Consider the following 19,251-nt stretch of genomic DNA (forward strand, 5'->3'; position numbering starts at 1 on the left):
CAGGGATTTTTTGCCAAGCAAAACTTTTGTGATTAAACATTACAGCACTACCATTCCATCCCTCACCCCTCTAATAGCCCTCATAGCACCTGTTTTTCTGAAGCTTCCCATAAAACTAACAGTGATATTTTATTCCCCTCGCTTCTCTAAGTGAAAGACTTTTCCAAACACTATAATTAATGTACTTCAAATTTATCAGCCTCAAGAGCCATCACCAATAAGTAATTATATTCTTCCCGACTAATCACAATTTCATCAGACTTAAGACAAGTTACAATTTAATCAAGAATGGCTGACTTTCACCTTCCTTCATTCAAATTTTTTTTCATCCTATTAAATGTGAAAAGGAGCATTAACAATTCAATTTGTTTGTTTAGCCCACTCAGCTACCCTCTTAACTAATTGGACTGGAAGTTTCTCAACTGTTTAAAATAGGAATTGTCTCATTCTCCTGATTGTCCTCCACCCATGTTCATTATAAGACTTAAAGCTGGTACTTAAAATGCTGATGTTTTTATTTCCCATTTCTATTTGTTATTCACTGCATTACCTCACCTCTTCTCCCTCTTCATTTTAGATGCTCCTTAAAATGACCAAGGTTTTACTCAATTATCCTAACATCACTTTATGGGATTTGCTTCAAACTTCACTTGATAGTACTCCTGTGATCTATCATGCAAGCTTTGACATAGTGAACAGATTGTCCAGCATGTTCTTTTATGAGACACTCTGGACAAAATAAGTCTTCGACATGTAAAAATGTGGAATGAGGTTGTGCCAGTTTTGGTTGGCGTTGTCAAGCGTATTAGGTGCAATGCATCATGCACACGAGCATCCTAAATCCCATGGGCTTGTGTACAAAATTGTGCATAAATACAAGTCAATGCACAAGAAACCTTAACTCTGGTTCATGATCTCCTTATATGGTGAAGAGTTCTCAATACAGTGATTCCCAACAGGAACTTGTTGGTCACTTTGGAGAAGATTGATCCTCCAGAGACGACGGCAACAAGAAACGTACTATTTCAGTAACAGAGCATCATGATGGGCAGCCGGGTTACCCAGCTCCCAACCACCACCACCCCCCCCACCCCCACTCCAACCCCAAAGACATCCCATCTATGGAGAGGGGGAAGCCTTAATCAAACATGAAGAGTGAAGTTGCATCTTCACTGCAGGTCTTGAGGCAGTGGACTGGTATGGATGGGGGACCACATACTTCATTCTTTTCATTCTCTGATGTGATCAAAGTTCAAACTATTCAAGATGTGTGTATTTGTGGAAGACAATTGCAACAGTGAAGGAAATTGGGTGTTGCATGCCAGAGAAGACCTTTACACCCATCCAGCATTCCAGCAGCACTAAGAGCTGATGTTCCTGGGGGAGCGTCCAGTGAGGCCACATGGGTGGAAATAAGAAAAGGGGGGTGATCACTTTGAGGGATTGTACCAAGGACCTCCTAATAGTCAGTGAGAATTAGAGGAGCAAATATGTAGGGAGATCACAGTTAACTGTAAGAATAATAATGTTGTAATAGTAGGTGATTTTAATTGCCCTTTTTCTGAGTGGGACTGCCATAGTGCTAAGGGCTTGGATGAGGCGGAATTTGTTAAGTGTGTCTAGGAATGTTTTCTCATTCAAAATGTAGATGGCCCTACTAGAGAGGAGACAGTGGGGGAGTATCTTGGACAGTGGTAAACTGGACAGTGAAGAAGGTTATTTAAGATTACATCAGCATCTAGATCAACTGTAAAAATAAGCCAAGGAATGATAAATGGAACTTAACTCAAACAATGCATTTTGGAATTAAATCAGAGCAGGACTTACACAGTAAATGGCAAGGTTCTGGAGAGTGTAGTAGAACCGAGAGATGCAGGGGTACATATACATTGTTCTCTGAAAGTGGTGACACAGGTAGACAGGGTGGTGAAGAAGGCATTTGGCACACTTGCCTTCATCAGTCAGGGCTTTGAATACAAGAGCTAGGATGTCATGTTACAATTGTACAAGATGTTGGTGAAACCACTCTTGGAGTATTGTGTCTGGTTCTGGTTGCTGAACTATGGGAAGAACATCATTAAGCTGGGGCTTTTTTTCCTGGGGTGAAGGAGACTGAAGGGTAATTTTATGGAGGAATATAAAATGATGAGGGGCATAGATAGGGTCAATGGTCACAGTCTTTTTCCCAGGGCAGTTGATTCTGAAACTACAGGCATAGATTTAAGGCAAGAAGGGAAGAATTTAACAGGGACATAAGAACAACTTTTTCACACAGAAGGTGGTGGGTATGTGGAATGAGCTGCCAGAGGAAGTGGTAGAGGCCAGTACAATTACAATCCTTAAAAGGCATTTAGACAGGTACATGTATAGGAAAAGTTTGGAGGGATAGGGACCAAATATAAATGGAACTAGCTTGATGAGTTGGGCTGAAGGGCCTGTTTCTGTACAGTACAATAAACTAATGACTCTATTCTCCATGCATGTGCATAATGTGCACAAAGGACAGCACCATAATTTCCCATATCATAATATACATATATTAATTGTTAATCGCCACTAGTTTGTAAAATTGTTGCCCTGTGCCACGTTATTTCAAACCCTATGGTCCCATAAACTAATCTCATCATTTACTATAAAGCAAATAGAAGCCAAATCCAACAGCATATCCCTGAAATCTATCTATTCATTTTAAGATTAACTATTTGTGATTCAGAAATTAACCAATAAATTATGTTAACACTTTGTACACTGTGTGAAGTACAATGACACACATTGCATCAACATTTATCATAATGCTACTTTCAAGTGTTGTTATTACAATGAAGTAGATGAATATTTCTTTCTGAGTGTTTCCTTTCCCCAGACAAAAGATATTTGCATTTTTTTTACTCAGTTATTGCTACTCTTGTCATATGTTTTGGGTCTCAGTGTAGAAATGAATCATGTAAGAGGAACTTCTGTTTAACTTGGGAAGACAGACAAGTTGCAGAAATGAGGGACAGTGTAATTGCTATGCAGTGGTAGGGTGCTACACATATCTACTTATGTCAACCATAAATCGACAAATCTGATTTAGTAGGTGAGAAGCAGATATGGAATAATTGGAAGTCTCATTGTCTACCAAATTGGGAAGTCTTATTGTCTATCTGATGCCCTAATAATTGAATCAAATAATCCAGCACCACAAGAATTATCTTGAAAGAGTTTCACGGTCTATTAGTAGCTTTCTAGCTTGATTACTGAGGCCTGTAACAACATGGCACAGATTGATGCTTCAAATATCAAAGTGAAACAAATGGAGTGGTGAATTGGCATTAGCTATTACAGTTTGTAAAAAGGTTTGAGGTTTACAACAGTGACAATGGCAGATTAAGATTTATTGAGGACTATGAGCAAACAGAAAACTGTGATTGAGGCTTACAGGTGAGGTGACAACAACACAACGATATAACAGAAGATACTGGCAGCAACACCAGCTCAATGGGCCAAAACTGTCCCTTGTAACTACATAAAATGATATCAGGTAAATGAAGTGGGAGAAAAGAAATTACATGAGATCTATTACCTTTCCTGACTTCTAACTATCTTGAAAACACTGCAGTCCTCAAAGTAGATGCAATTGTATTCTGAACCGATCTCTGAAGACCATTCAGACAGAAATACATAAAAGCAGTGTTCATTTCTTAAATAAGCTAATATTCATTCATTCATCCTTCTTATTACATTTCTTCCTTGTCTACCCTCAATAATCATGTTACTTTGCACTATCAACTTTAACTAACTATTCCTTAAATTCACAAACACGTGCCTAACTCTAACAAGAATAAAATCTGGAGGACAAGCTGCAGCAGGGATGGTAAGCCAAAGAATCTTACACCCCATTTTGCCTGTACCATCTCTTTAAGGGACTTCTTGAAATTGTAGCGAAAGACCTTGCATACACTTGAATGCACCAGCAGTATACTAATTCTTTTTTTTTGCATTACTCTATGTACCAGTAAAGTACCCATGTTATATTGTGAAAGAATCATCCCCACTAATACTGTTATCCAATTTTATATAGTGTTTACTAGTATAAGAAGTATGCCATTTGGTGCCACTGAGAAAGCAAGTGATTGGAAATGACAGAGAATGGCTGTGTGTGGAGAGTTCATGAATGAAAGATAAAATGAAATTCTTCAAGGGAAAATGTAAAGTGTGCAGATCTGAGAGAACATTTGCACTAACTGAATTATTTTGTGGACTTTGTACTGGAGTATATGTGTGTATATATGTTATTGGATTGGAAACCTGAGAAAAGTTATGCCAACAGTAGTGCAGTTTATGTTAAGTAATATGAATTTCATGGACACTAATGTATGTAAATGTATTTGTGTTTATAGAAACATTGGGAGAATGAGCTCTTCATTGTATTAAACGTCAAAATCAGTGCACTCAAAACAAATATAAATGGATGTGAGGGCTGTAGTGCCTCCTCATGGCAATGTAGCAATTGTCAATATTTTACAGCGTTTTCAGGTCAGAGTTTGGTGGCAAGATGAAGGAACCATCTTGTAGACACGCAGGTCACCTGAAAATAGACTTATAAATGCTGCTTGCCACAAATGCATAGAATGTGACAAGAAGTAAATTATTTAAAGTCAGTGCAGCTACAGAAGTCAGCATTATGTGACAATCAGTACTGTACCTCAGTGATACAAAATGTCAGAACTTTATCCACCAGTACTCCACTTGTTTTATAATGAGGACCTGTGCCCACTAGTACTGTATCCCTGGACCTATAGATTGATGGACCTAAGGTCCAGAAAATAGGATTGGGCCTAACATGACCCCTGGATCTCTGGCCCACAGCCCTGACACACCCTGGTCTGCTTTTTTTTGAGGAGTTAGTATTACGGTAATGAGATATGCTACACAATAACAATTTGTTTCCTTTAATAGATTCATAGTACATCATGGACACAGGCCCTTCAGCCCTATGGCTTCTAGTGTCAGACTCCCCTAACCTGGGAAATAGATTGTAACTAGCTATCCTATCTTTGTCCCTCTTAATTTCATAAACTTCTGTAAGATCACTTCTCAGCCTCCTTCGCTCCAGGGAAAACAATCCCTGCCTATGTAATCTCTCTTTATAACAAGCCCTCCAGTCTGAGCAACATCCTTGTGAATCTTTTCTGCACGCTCTCCAGCTTAATCACATGCTTCCAATGGCGTGGTGACCAGAAATACACATAATACCTTAAGAGCAGCCGAAGCAACTTTCAGAAAAAAATTCAAGGCATTTAACAGTAACATTCATAAACAAGAGCCAACATCACACCATCTAGGGTAACATTAGAGCAAAGCTTGCACAAAGAGATAAACTTTAAGGAATCTCTCAAAGGGGGACAAAGGGTTTTAAGCAGGAAAGAGAAAGGAAATTCCAAAGTGTGGGCCTTAATAGTTGCAAATACAGAAAAAAATAGAAGCAGATGCAAGTTATTTGCCCCTCACACTTGCCTCCTACCAATCTTTTACTTCAGCGCCACTTCCCTGCACTACTTCCATATCCTTTGATTCTTTTAACATCTAAGAGTCTATTGATCTTTGTGTTGAATATACTCAGCAAGTGAGTCTCTAGAATCCTCTCAAGTAGAGAATCCTAAAGATAGTCCAACATATTGGTGAAGAAATTTCTTCTCACCTTAGCTCTGAGTGGTCAAATCCTTACTTTGGGACTGTGACCCCTGGCCAGACACAAGAAACATCAGCTCTGCAAATACTCTTTCAAGCCCCAGAAAAGTGTTGTATATTTCAATGAAATTACCCCTCTTTTGATTAAATTCTAGAGAGTATAAACCCATATTGTTTAATCCCTCCTTCTCTCCTCCTATAACAATCCACACTTTCTCCCCCTACCCTGCCCCACACCCCCAACCATGATATCAATCTGATGAACCTTTCTTTAACTCCATCCAATACAACTATACCTTTCTTTATGTAGGAAGACCAAACATGTATTAACATACCATTTACCTTCCTAACTGGTGACTGTACCAGTCATCAATATTGGTCGTCTAAGACTGGGGATTCTCAGAGGGCCAGAAAAATAGTAGTGCAGATATCAAAGAGAGATGCAGGATTGTTAAAGATTACAGGGACAGGGAAGGATGAGGTAACAAAAGGATTTTAAATCAGTGATAACAGTTCTAAAATTTAGTTATGATTAACCAATACATCAGCAAGTACAGTAATGATGGATTAATGGGATTTTATATGATTTTGCACTAGTGCAGCAAAGTTTGGATGACCTCATATTTTCAGAGGGAGGAACAAGGAAGGTAGGCCAGAAATAAATTGGAACAATCAGGTCTGGAGTTAACAGGGCATGTATGAGGGATTTATTGCTATTGGTATTGGTTTATTATTGTCATTTGTACCGAGATACAGTGAAAAACTTGTCTTGCACACAATTCATACAGATCAATTCATTACACAGAGCAGATACATTGAGTTAGTACAGAGTGCATTGAGGTAGTACAGGGTAAAAACAATAACAGAATACAGAGTAAAGTGTCACAGCTACAGGGAAGTGCACTGTAGGTAGACAATAATGTGCAAGGCCAAAAAAGGTAGATTGTGAGGTCAAGAGTCCATCTCATCATATAAGGGAACCATTCAATACTCTTATCACCATGGGATAGAAGCTGTCCTTGAGCCTGGTGGTATGTTCCCTCAGGCTCCTGTATCTTCCACCCAATGGGAGAGGGGAGAAGAGAGAATAACCCAGGTGAGTGGGGTCTTTGATCATGCTGGCTTCTTCACCAAGGCAGTGTGAGGTATAGACAGAGTCCATGGAGGGGAGGCTGGTTTCTGTGATGTGCTGGGCAGTTGCCATACCAAGTTGTGATGCATCCAGATAGGATGCTTTCTATGGTGCATCAATAAAAATTGGTGAGTGTCAAAGGGGACATGCCAAAGAAGACCTAGAGAGATAGGAGCCAAACACAGGTAAATGACACCAGCTCAGATAGACAACTCAGCTGGCATGGACAAGGTGGGCAGAAGGGCCTGTTTCCATGCTCTATGACCCCAGCGAGAAAGTTAATATATTCAGACCATTGAGTTATTTTCAAGTTCATGAAAACTTAACACAGTAAAACATTTTCCATTGCAACTGTTCTGGAACATTAATGAAACAACAGAAGTATTCAAATTGTTTTCAATAAATTTATGAAGAGGAATGAAATATGAATATTTTTATCATGGAATCAGAGAAAGCATAACTTGGAGAAGGTCATTTGGTCCATCTCATCTGTGCTGTGTGGAAAAGAGCTACCATCCCACTCCCACTATCAAGTACTAGATTCGGATCACCACCAAACACGGATCTTCAAATACATATTGAAGTGCATTCAAAATGTGATAAAGGTTTCTGTATCTATCATGCTCTCAGCAGTGAGTTCTAGACCTCTATCTCTCTCTGGGTAAGAAAAAAATACTTTGTCATCTTCTTCCGAACCTTGTACCAATTTTATTTTATCTATGCCTCTTAGTTTTTGACCCTTGTGGTGAAGGAAACAGGTCCTTCTTATTTACTCAAATTAGGCCCCTCATTATTTTAAACTCCGCTCAGCTGCCTCTATTTGAAAGGAAACAAACCTCACGGCTACATTTTCCCAGCCCTGGCTTATGTTCGTAAATCTCCTCTCAGTGACCAGAACTTCGCATGTTGGGTACAGCTCTACCAAACCTCGCTGCTCTCACATGCTATACCTCAACCAATAAAGGAAAGTATTCCATTATTTCCTTACTTTGTTATCTTTAAGGAGTTGTGGACACACTCTCCAAGGTCCACTTGCTCCCGAACACCACTCAAGATCCTGCCATTTACTGCATGCTTGTAATTTTTGTAAAATCTGTAAATTTCATTATCAAGCCCACTTCATATAGATCTAAATCATTAAAACATATATATCAGATAAAGCAAGACACCAAGCACCGAGCCCTCTGGAACCTCACTGATAACAGACTTTCAGTCAAAATATAATCTTTCAACATTGTTTGATTCCTGCTACTGAGGTAAGTTTGGATTTAATTTGCCACCCTTCCTTAGATCTTACAGTGGTAAACTGACCAACCTACCATGGGGGACTTGTCAAAAATCTTGCTAAAATCTACATTGACGACATCAATCCTCCTGGTTAAGTCTTCAAAGAATTTCTACAGGGATGTAAATAGTCTATCAAATGTTTGGAAATACCTGATGTTTCAACTGGGGCATCAGGGAACTGTAGTCTGGAACATCATGTGTATTGAACTGATGCCTATAGCAATAGGATTTTACGACACAGAAGTGCAGTGAATAAAGCTAAAGCTAATAATTTCAAATCAATCTGGGGTTACGGAAGGAAGGTCATACATGCCAAATTGATTTCTTACATAATCTCACAGAACTTGCCTACAAGACTAATATGGTAGCTGTTTCATGTCTTGACAAGACATTTGATATTGCAACACAGAAGAGACTTGTAGCTAAAATAAAATCTGCAAGGATAATTGGATTATAAATTGAATGAATTCTAGAAACAAATGATCGAGATCAATTGAAGCAGTTCTAATTGGACAGCTCGAAAAATGGACTGCTTGTGGGATCATGAATGTGACCTTTGCATTTTATACTGTTTATGAATCATCTTGATGGTAGAGTAAAATATCTAAATTTGCAGGTGATGCAAATTATGTGATAATGTGAAATGTCCAGATCAAAGGAATAAAATTAAGAAGTGCCACAAGTGATTTGTTAACTAAATCACCAACAGTAATTACCATAAAGTAAAGCGTGGCTAAAAAGTAGAAAGACAAAAACAAAAGCAGAAAGATCCATAAGACATAAGATACAATGTTAAATAGTCAGGCAACAATACATTGCAGTTGGTGAAATGCTGAATATGAATTATCTGAGAAGAATATCATTTATCACATTTAATATAAAATAGACCATAGAATCTGAATTCAAGAGAGAAACACATTGCATTTATCGAGGTTGGCCTCAGAGGGATTCAAAGACTCCTGTAGGAGATTCGTAAGCCACTTCCTGGAAAGGAATAGCTGAATCATTTCTCTTATGGCTTCCTCAGTTATTAAATTTAGAGTACCTTCTCCTCTGTAGACCGATACCAAGTATAAAGAGGACCACCTGGCCTTGTATTGGGAGCCAGGTTAGATGCATTCATACTCATTAAACATGTACCCTTGCCTGCGTCAAGTCAATAATTAGAGCCAGGTCTCTTGGCTCCAATTGCTGAAGCTGTCTGATTGGGAGTGAATCAATTTGCTATTTGAATTGAAGGTGGAAATGCTACCAAAAGGTCACTAGTCACTCTGAGAAAATACCGAGTTTAATAAAATCACCCCAGAATGAGAATTCTACTGTAGTTTCTTGAGGGAAAACAATAATACATTCATAACATACATTTTTCAACAGTGACCAAGCAAATTCTTCCCTCTGTGGCTTTGTGTTTTTATCTAAGAAGTGATAATGCTCATTTAAAAAAATACAGAGCTATAAAGAATTGGCTGTGTAGGAAAAGACAGAGAGTCGTAGTGGATGATTGTTTCTCAGACTGGAGGCCTGTGACTAGTGGTGTGCCTCAGGGATCTGTGCTGGGTCCATTGTTGTTTGTTGTCTATATCAATGATCTAGATGATAATGTGGTAAATTGGATCAGCAAGTTTGCTGATGACACTAAGATTGGAGGCATTGTGGACAGTGAGGAAGTCTTTCAAAGCTTGCAGAGGGATCTGGACTAACTGGAAAAAATGGGCCAGAAAATGGCAGATGGAATTTAATGCAGACAAGTGTGAGGTGTTGCATTTTGGAAGAACAAATCAAGGTAGGACATACACAGTAAATGGCAGGGCACTGAGGAGTGCAGAGGAACAAAAGGATTTGGGTGTTCAGATACATAATTCCCTGAAAGTGGCGTCACAGGTAGACAGGGTTGTAAAGAAGGCTTTTGTCATCCTGGCATTCACAAAACAAAGTATTGAGTATAGGAGTTGGGATGTTATAGTGAGGTTGTATAGGACATTGGTGAGGCCAAATTTGGAGTATTGTGTGCGGTTCTGGTCACCTAACTATAGGAAGGATATCAGTAAGATTGAAAGAGTGCAGAGAAGATTTACTAGAATGTTGCCAGGTCTTCAAGAGTTGAGTTACAGGGAAAGATTGAACAGGTTAGGACTTTATTCCTTGGGGCGCAGAAGAATGAGGGGAAATTTGATAGAAGTTTACAAAATTATGAGGAGTATAGACAGAGTTAATGCGAGTAGGCTCTTTCCACCTAGATTAGGAGAGATAAGTACGAGAGGACATGGCTTTAGGGTGAAAGGGGAAAGATTTAGGGAGAACATTAGGGGGAACTTCTTCACTCAGAGAGTGGTGGGAGTGTGGAATGAGCTGCCATCTGACGTGGTAAATGCGGGCTCACTCAAGTTTTAAGAACAAATTGGATAGATACATGGACAGGAGAGGTCTGGAGGGTTATGGACTGGGTGCAGGTAAATGGGACTAGCGGAATAAAGTTTCGGCACAAACTAGAAGGGCTGAAGTGCTGTAGCGTTTTATGGTTCTATAGTTCTAAGAAGTTTATAAAAGTTAAATCAATTTGGAAGAATCCAATTAAAATCATCATGTTACAAGCAGAGAAGTTTAGTATGCAAATCAAAGCAGGGGCTTCACATGAGTTAAACTGTAACTTCATTTTACTGAGGGTTCATTTCTAACACATTGTTAGTTCCCCAGTGTTATTATCTCACAAGGGACACTTATCTATCCAGAACACTCATTGGGATTTGTGAACAGTAAATATCTAAATTTGTATTGTGCATCCTCAGCAAATGATGCTTCCTGTATGGAGCACAATAATAGAATATTACTCAGTACAACTCAGATTATTTTTGCTTGCTGTTGATGATAAAAGTTGCAATAGTTGGGGAATGCTCATGGGGAGATCACACATGAGTCTCCTGTGTATTTGTTGTACTTTCAGCAGAAGAGACGCTATAACTGGCACAAATACTTTTCACATTACTTTTCCTAATATTTTTGTGGCCAATCTGCCAAAGTTAAGATGGGCAATTAAAAAGATCTGTTGTGTCGATCTAGATTCAGGAAGTGATCGGAATCCTTATGGGAGAGTGTGAGAAACCTCTTTGGAGGTAATAATACTTGGCTAGTAGGATGATCACTGAGAAATTACATGCAAATGTAATATTTATTGAGCTGTCTTTGTACATTGATGATATACAGTATTATACAAATGACACACAGTATCTTCACAATCACTGCTTAATTTGAGAAGACATAAAGTATCCCCTTTTAATCACAACTTCCTGACTGATTTGTGCATGAACAAAAGTGAGCATTTTTTTATACATTGTAACTTGTTGGGAGATTTTTAGGGCAATGTTTACATTCGAGACACTGATACCCATGCAATTAAAATCTAACTTTCAAGTGAGAAGGTCTGTTCATGTACACACTGTATGAGCTTCCATTGTCTGCAGAAGTTTCAGACAGGCAATACAAGGAAAAAGATACAAAAAACAAAATTGCTAGTAGCACTCAGCAGGCCAAGCAGCTTCCCTTCTCAGCTTCCCCTCTCTGATCCTGAATGATTAGTGCTCAGAGGAGGCCTCTGCTGTATCTCCTTCACATCCCCTCCTCAATTGATCTCACCTTCTGCCACCTATGCCTCTGATATCATTTCTTTGGCCAAGATTGCTCATCAGATTCTGCACTTGAATCCCATCCTTGGAATTGCTGATCCAACTGGACTCCTCCTAGCCCCTTGTCTTCTCTGTATCCAGTCAGCACTACCTGCCAATGTGACACTGACTCTCTCAATTTTTCCACTGGCCTTACTTCATTTAACCTATGCCATTTTGAACGCAGCGCTAGACTCCCTAAGGACAAACTTTAACATCATTATCAAAGCTGCTGACAAAGGCAGTGCATTTGTGGAATAACTAGTGACTTATTGGTAGCATTTCCACCTTCAATTCAAATAACAAAGTGATTCGCTCCCAATCAGACAGCTTCAACAATTGGAGCCAAGAGTCCTGGCTCTAATTATTGACTTGATGCCAGCAAGGGTACTTGTTTGATGAGTATGAATGCATCTCCCTTGACTCCCAATGCAAGGCTATGTGAGCCTCTTTATACTTGGTATAGGTCCACAGAGGAGAAGGTAGTCTAAATTTAATAACTGAGGAAACTATAGAGAGAAACAATTTCAGCTATTCCTTTCTAGGAAGTGGCTTTCAAATCTCCTACAATAAGTCTTTGGATCCCTCTAAGGCCAACCTCAATAAATGCAATGTGCTTCTCCCTCACATCAGCTCTCAATCCCCTTGCATAGTCCCACTGGACCATAACTCTACCACTCAATATCAGTCTCCCAATGATCACTGACCTCACTTCCCCAGGAAATCCTCCCACCACAGCCTCCATGCTCATTAGTTTTCCAAACCCTTACAGCCTGCTTCCACTTCCTTCCCAAGATCCACAAGCAAGACTGTCCTGTGCTCTAGTCCTATAGAACTTGGCACTTCCTACCTTGACTCTTTTCTTTCTTCCCTTACCAGTCTCTTCCCACTTATCTCTGTGACACTTCTGATGCCCTCTACCTCTTTGATAGTTTTCACTTTCCTGGCCCCAACTGATTCATTTTTACTGAACGTCCAATTCCTCTGCACCTGCATCCCACACTTTTCTGAACAGAGGCCCTATGTGCCCCTCCACTGCCACACACATTTGTCTTGTTAAACTCATCCTTACATTGAATGTTTATTTCAAATTCACTCTTTTTTTTTTCCGAATCACACTTGTAACTATACAAACTTACATGGACCCAAGCTACATTTACCTCTTTATTGGATTGGTTGTTTCAATTCTGTTCAGATCTCTTCCCTCAACTCTTTTCCCAATACATTGATGACTGAATTGGAGCTGTTTCTTGCACTTGTATAGATACCTTTTCTTTTCTTTCCTCACATCTCTTTCTCCATCTTTTTCTGTTTTTGTTTCAGATTCCCAGTTTTTTCTACAAATACAAAACTGCCTGACTGAAAGTTAAATTGCAGGAAATGGAAAAACAGCTCTTTTAACTTTTACTTTCCCACTATCCAGGGACCCAAATAGTCTTGCAAAATGAACAGCAATTTACTTGCACTTACAATCAGAGTCATCAAGTACAAAAGCAAACCCTTCAACTAACCATCAAGTTTCCATCTATACTAATCCCATTTTCCAGCACTTAGTCCATTACCTTCTATGCCTCTGTGATTTCAAACTACTGCATTGCATTTGATGATCACAATGTGGTCTCCTCAACACTGGAGAAACCAAATGCAGATTGGATGACTACTTTTGAGAACACATCCATTCAGTCTATTAAGGCAAACCTGAGCTCCCAATAAGCTGACACTTTAATTTTTCAACACATATTTGCTCTGACCTCTCTCTGACTTCCTACACTGCTCCAACAACACCCAAGATAAGCTGAAGGAATGGTGCCTCACTTTCCATCTGGATAAATAGTAGTCCTCAGGACTTAAAATTGAACTTAAGAATTTCAGATAACCACTTCTCTCCATAGATGTGGCTGTAGCTCCCTGTTTCAATTTGTGTTTCTTCCCTCTTCTGTCTCTAATTGCTAGTTTTTTATAGTAATTGTAACCTTGTTAAAAGTGTTTCTGATCCAGATGATAGCTCTTTCAGAGATATCCCTCTGCTCTCTCCACTTTCCCCCTTTCTCCAGGTCAAACCATGCTTGTTGTCTCACCTTTCTAATTTTCATCAAAGGTCATTAACTTGAAACATCAACTCTTTTTCTCTCCTCATTGCTGCTGCTTGACCCTGGTGAATGTTTCCAGCATTTTCTGTTTTTGTTTCTGATTCCCAGTTTTTTTCTACAAATACAAAACTGCCTGACTGAAAGTTAAGCTGCAGCTGGTTATAATATTGGTCACTAAATAGGTGGAATTACATCAGCCACCTGTGATACAAGCCCATTTGATATTCCTTTGAGGCTGATTTTAACAGTGATTGTAAAGGTGCTTTGTGTCATTTGTGTAAGATAGTTTATCATCACTGTGCAGCGACATCCTCATCTCCATTCATCTGTATGTAACTCCTCTGTCTGATAACATCAGTGATGAGTTTATTTGCCAGAAGAAATTGAAATGAAAAAGAAGGATAACCTTGACATGTATCTCTGTTAATTATCATGCTGGCTCTAATACTTGATGACTCTGCACAACATTGAAATCCGCTGACTAAAACTAGCACTGAATCCAATTTTTTTTCTCTCTATTGAAAGTGAGACATGCCTACTTTACCCTGTCAGTTTCTTTTGTATCAACAATAAAAAACCTGGAGTTGAAGGAAAACCCTATCTCTGATTATACTTTTGTTTCTTTCCAACCAGTTAATATCTCATCCATAACATATCACAAAAGGAAAGTTTGTATGTTTTAGGGAGAGAAGAAGGTGGGTGGAGGATGGATGGGAACCTATTTATCAGTGTACGACTTACAATTTATACACGTCCAAAGTACAAGCCATCAGTTTCCTAACAGAAGAAACACTTCAGAGAATATCATCCTTGATGTGTGAAAGATAGCTAACTGACTTATGGTTATTCAAGTCATTCAGCTGATCTGGGCCAAGATAGAACATTGCAAGCTTGTAAACTTAGGGAAGACATCATCTGGATCAGCAACAATTTTAATAAGTATTGACTTTATTGATCTTTAAATGTCAGTCAAAGAAACATATCCACGATGATCTCCACTTTTTACAGTTTGGACTATAAAGATCATGAGAAGAATAAAATAAAATCCACTCCTGCACCATTTTTTCAAAGTGTTTGTACCTTTCATTACTCAGTGTTATCCCAATTCCTTATCTGAATAACCTTTGCAGATCCTGCAGCTTAATCTGATGTGCCAAAAAGTCCAAATTATTCCTTTTTCAACTTGATAGGAAGCTTCTCCCCTTGGTATTATTCATACAGCAAGATAATTTTTTTGCCATAAAGCTATTTTTGCAGAGGTAAATTTTCTTTCCAAGGCATTATTTTTCACAATCTCTCTAGTAATTTCTACTTATTGATTTATGTGGATAGAAAGGAAAATCTTGTGGTGTATTCTATTGGAAGTGGATGTTGGACCAATTCAGATTTGGAGCTAGAATTGAATGATCAAAATTCAGAGAGAAGTGAATTTGAAGCAACCATGGTATTTTAATACTTGTGTATTCAAATCTGATTCTTGCAATCCTTTGCCTTCTAGTCCTTGATTTTAGTTTTCATTTTTTGTATAGAATATATTATAATCAATATTATTAGTACCTGATCATCAGCTCGTCAGTACTCAGATACCACCACAATATTTATATTCAATTTAAGATTAAACATATGTAGATTTATACACAGGTAACTGAATTTCTAAATTCAGAATAATGTTGAATTTCTTGTTCAGAGTTGAGCTTTTGCTGCATTTCTGCCACGTATTTGAATTTAATTTTGGTAGCACCTTTTGACTGGGTTTCCTGATTGTCGATACTGATGAGATCAAATCGTGCTGAACTTCCAAATGCATGAGTTTTAATTTTCCACCAGTAGTTGTGAGTAAAACATCAAAATGCTTAACAGGGAGCAACATTTAAAAGTCATGTCCTGTGTTTTTAATAAATAGAGACAATTGTTATTTTTCAATGAATTGGGTTGATAGGTTTAAAAAGCAGATTATTTTTAGAGTGGAATTTAGAACTGAAGTTAAACTTGTGGATGCAAGAGTCAATGGTTTTTTCAAATAGGGTAATCGTATTATGAGGAAAACTATATTTAAACTAGCCTTTGCTTCACTTTTGTCAGGAAAAGTGGTGAATCACTTGGTTCCATTGCCTAACTCTGGTGGTGTAATGCATGGTTCCTTACTTCTAACTTGGAAAATGCAAAGTATATGGAGTAACACAAAGCAAAATTAGGAGCTGCTAAAACATATGCGACTAGATTATTGCACTCTTCACCTACACTGTATATGCACATGAATATAGGTGTAAAACATAAATATCATATTTATGTCATGCACTTTTACCAATAGTATAGGTGGCTCCCAGCTATATGCTAAAGACAACAGATAAAGAAAGTCAATTAAATATTAGTTATCACCAGCAACGACTCATGCACAACTGATGAAAAACTTCACATTGCTATTCTCATGATCAACCATCATCCCTTTTGTATTTTAATCTGTTCTGATTTCCATACAATCACAGCCTTTCCTTCTTGTCCTTTCCTCCTCATACATTGTTTCTCTGCATTTTAAAACTCATCAATGTCTTACTTTTCCCACTTCTGATGAAAGATATCATCCTGGTTTGTTAATTTTGTTTCTCTCTCCACAGATGATGCTTGATCTGTTGATCATTTTCCAACTCTTTCTCTTTTTTTATTTCATATTTCCAATATCAGTAGCATTTGGCTTTACTATCTTGCTAGTGACTAAAAGGTAGATTTTCCAGTTATTAACTGGGCCTCAGAATATGCATATTTTTGTAGGGAGAGAAAAATGGCTTTTTTATTTATTGCCCTTCATGGCAAGGGTTTTTATTACCATGGAATCCTCCAGAATTGCTCTTTGCAATTGGTCGAGAAAACTTAGCAGCCAGCATAGGGTGAATGAAACTGAGAAATTTCTATTTGATTGATTTTCACTTTGCAAAACTATAAGCTTTAAACTTCAAGGGAAAGTTCTCTATTGTTATGTTATCTGATAAACATTCGATCTCATTGTTGAAAACCTAATGGATTACATGAGGGTTATGTTTAATGTAAATATGTATGTGTCATAAAGATCAGTACTGGGTGGTTGGAAATATTGTAATGTTGTGAAGGGAAAAAGCAAAGCGTTTTTTTAAAGGTTTTGAAGGACAGTTGGGTTTTGTTGAAAATCTGTCCTTGAGAAATCTATGTGAAGTTGCATAAAGGAAAATAACTGACAAGTGAGACCCAAACACTCCTTCAGAACTTACATTTGTCATTCAATGCGTTATTAAACATGCTAGAATAAGTAGCACTTGCTTATTCAATATTAATGCAACAATCATAAAGATATTGAAGAATTTCTTCATGATAAATGTCCTAATGTCAATATTTTATTAATTGCACCATGCAGATTTTGGATGCCTGATTAATTGCAAAGGTATGTTTAGCCTCTATACCAATTACACTAGGTCTAGTACTTGGAACTTTGATGTTATTGCAATCACCGAAACACGGCCAAGAGAAGGGTAGGACTGGCAGCTTAATGTTTTGGGTATACAAATTTTAGGCATGACAGAGGGCAATGCAAAAGGGGCAGGGGTTCACACAACTGATAAGGGAGAATATAACAGCAGTACTTACAACAGTAGAGGATATCCTGGTGGGATCGTCCAATGGGGCCATGTAGGTAGAACTGGGGAATAAGAGAGGACCTGGGGTTATACTATAGACCGCCTTATGGTCCGTAAGAATTAGAGGAACAGATTTGCAAGCAAATCGCAGCAAGGTGTAAGAGCAATAGGGTTATAGTAGTGGGGGATTTTAACTTTCTCAATATTGACTGGGATTGCCTTAGTGCAAGGGGATTAGATGGAGCAAAATTTGTTAAGTGCATCCAAAAAAGTTTTTTGAGACAGTATATCAAGTTCTACCAGAGACAGGGCAGTACTCAGTCTTTTCTGAGGAAATGAAACTGGATAGATGATGAAAATGTTAGTAAGGAAGCACTTTGGAACAATGAACTTAATTCAGCAAGTTTCAAGGTAGCTATGTAAAGGGAAAAGATTGGGCCTCAAGTTAAGGTCTTGAATTAGGGGAAGGCATATTTCAATGGTGTAAGAGAGGACCTGGTCAAGGTTGATCAGGAGCAGATTGTGGGTAAAAATGACATCTGACAAGTGGGAGGCTTTCAAAAGAGAGTCAGTAAGAATTCAGAGGAAACATGATCTGGTGAGGATGAAAGGCAAAGATGGCAAGATTAGGGAACCTTGGATGAAAAAGGACGTTTGATCAGGAAAAATAAAGGAAACATATAGCAGGTATAGGCAACTGTAATTGAGGGAGTCTCTTGAGGAATATAGAATGTGTAGGAAAGAATTTAAGAAAGAAATTAGGAGGGAAAAAAGGAACCACGAAATATCCTTGGCAAGTAAGTCTAAGGAGAATCCCAAATTATTCTATCCCAGGTTATAAGGGGCAAATTGGTAGTCAGGAAAATTGTTGGTCTCCTTGAGGACTAAAGGGGTAATGTATGTGTGGAACCAGACAAGTAGGCAAGGCCCTTAATGAATACTTCTCATCTGTATTCACTAAGGAGAAGGGCATGGAAGATCAGGGAATGGGATGTGGATAATCTGGCTTTAGGGACAGGGACATGGGTAATCTGGAAGGAGATGCCTGGAGCCCTGACAGAGATTTTTTACATCTTCATTAGCCACAGGAGAGGTACCTTAGAAGATAGTTAATGCTTTTCTTTTATTTAAGAAGATTGGCAGGGATAAGATGGGTAACTAAAGGCTGGTAAGTCTCATGTTAGTGGTAGGGAAATTATTAAACAAAATCCAAAACACTGGAATTTATATACTGTTTGAAAGGCAGGGGCTGATCAGGGATAGTTAGCATGGTTTTGTGCAAGGGAAATCCTGCCTCACTAATTTGATTGAGTTTTTTGAGGAAATAACTGAGTAGTTTGATGAAGGCAGAGTGATAGACATTGTCTAAATGGACTTTAGTAAGGCACTTGACAAGGTCCTGCATGGTAGGCTGATCCAGAAGGTTAAGGCACATGGATCCAATGTGAGTTGGCTAATTGCATCCAAAATTTGCTTGGGGATGGGAGGCAAAAGGTAGTGGTAGACAATTGCTTCTCTAATTGGAAGTCTGTAACCAATGATGTACCACAGGGATCAATGCTGGGACCCTTGTTGTATGTGTACATGTAAATGACTTGCAGGCGAATGTAGGAGGTATGATTAGTACATCTGGGGATGACACAAAAGTTGGTGTTATGATCAGTGAAGAGGGTTGTCTAAGGCGATAGAAGGATGTAGATATAGATGGAAAGTTGGGTGGAGCATTAACAGATGGAATCTAATTCTGACAAGTGTGAGGCAATGCATTTTGGGAAGTTAAATAAGGGTAGGACATATACATTAAA

General features: G+C 38.4%; 1 protein-coding gene across 1 annotated transcript in view; it reads left to right on the top strand.

The window, feature by feature from the left end:
- LOC127583300 (low-density lipoprotein receptor-related protein 1-like) overlaps positions 1 to 19,251 on the top strand; it is a 1,307,163-nt gene that overhangs the window by 77,200 nt on the left and 1,210,712 nt on the right. The window lies entirely within an intron of this gene.

This window comes from Pristis pectinata, chromosome 1 (genome assembly GCF_009764475.1).
Source record: "Pristis pectinata isolate sPriPec2 chromosome 1, sPriPec2.1.pri, whole genome shotgun sequence".
Classification (NCBI taxonomy): domain Eukaryota; kingdom Metazoa; phylum Chordata; class Chondrichthyes; order Rhinopristiformes; family Pristidae; genus Pristis; species Pristis pectinata.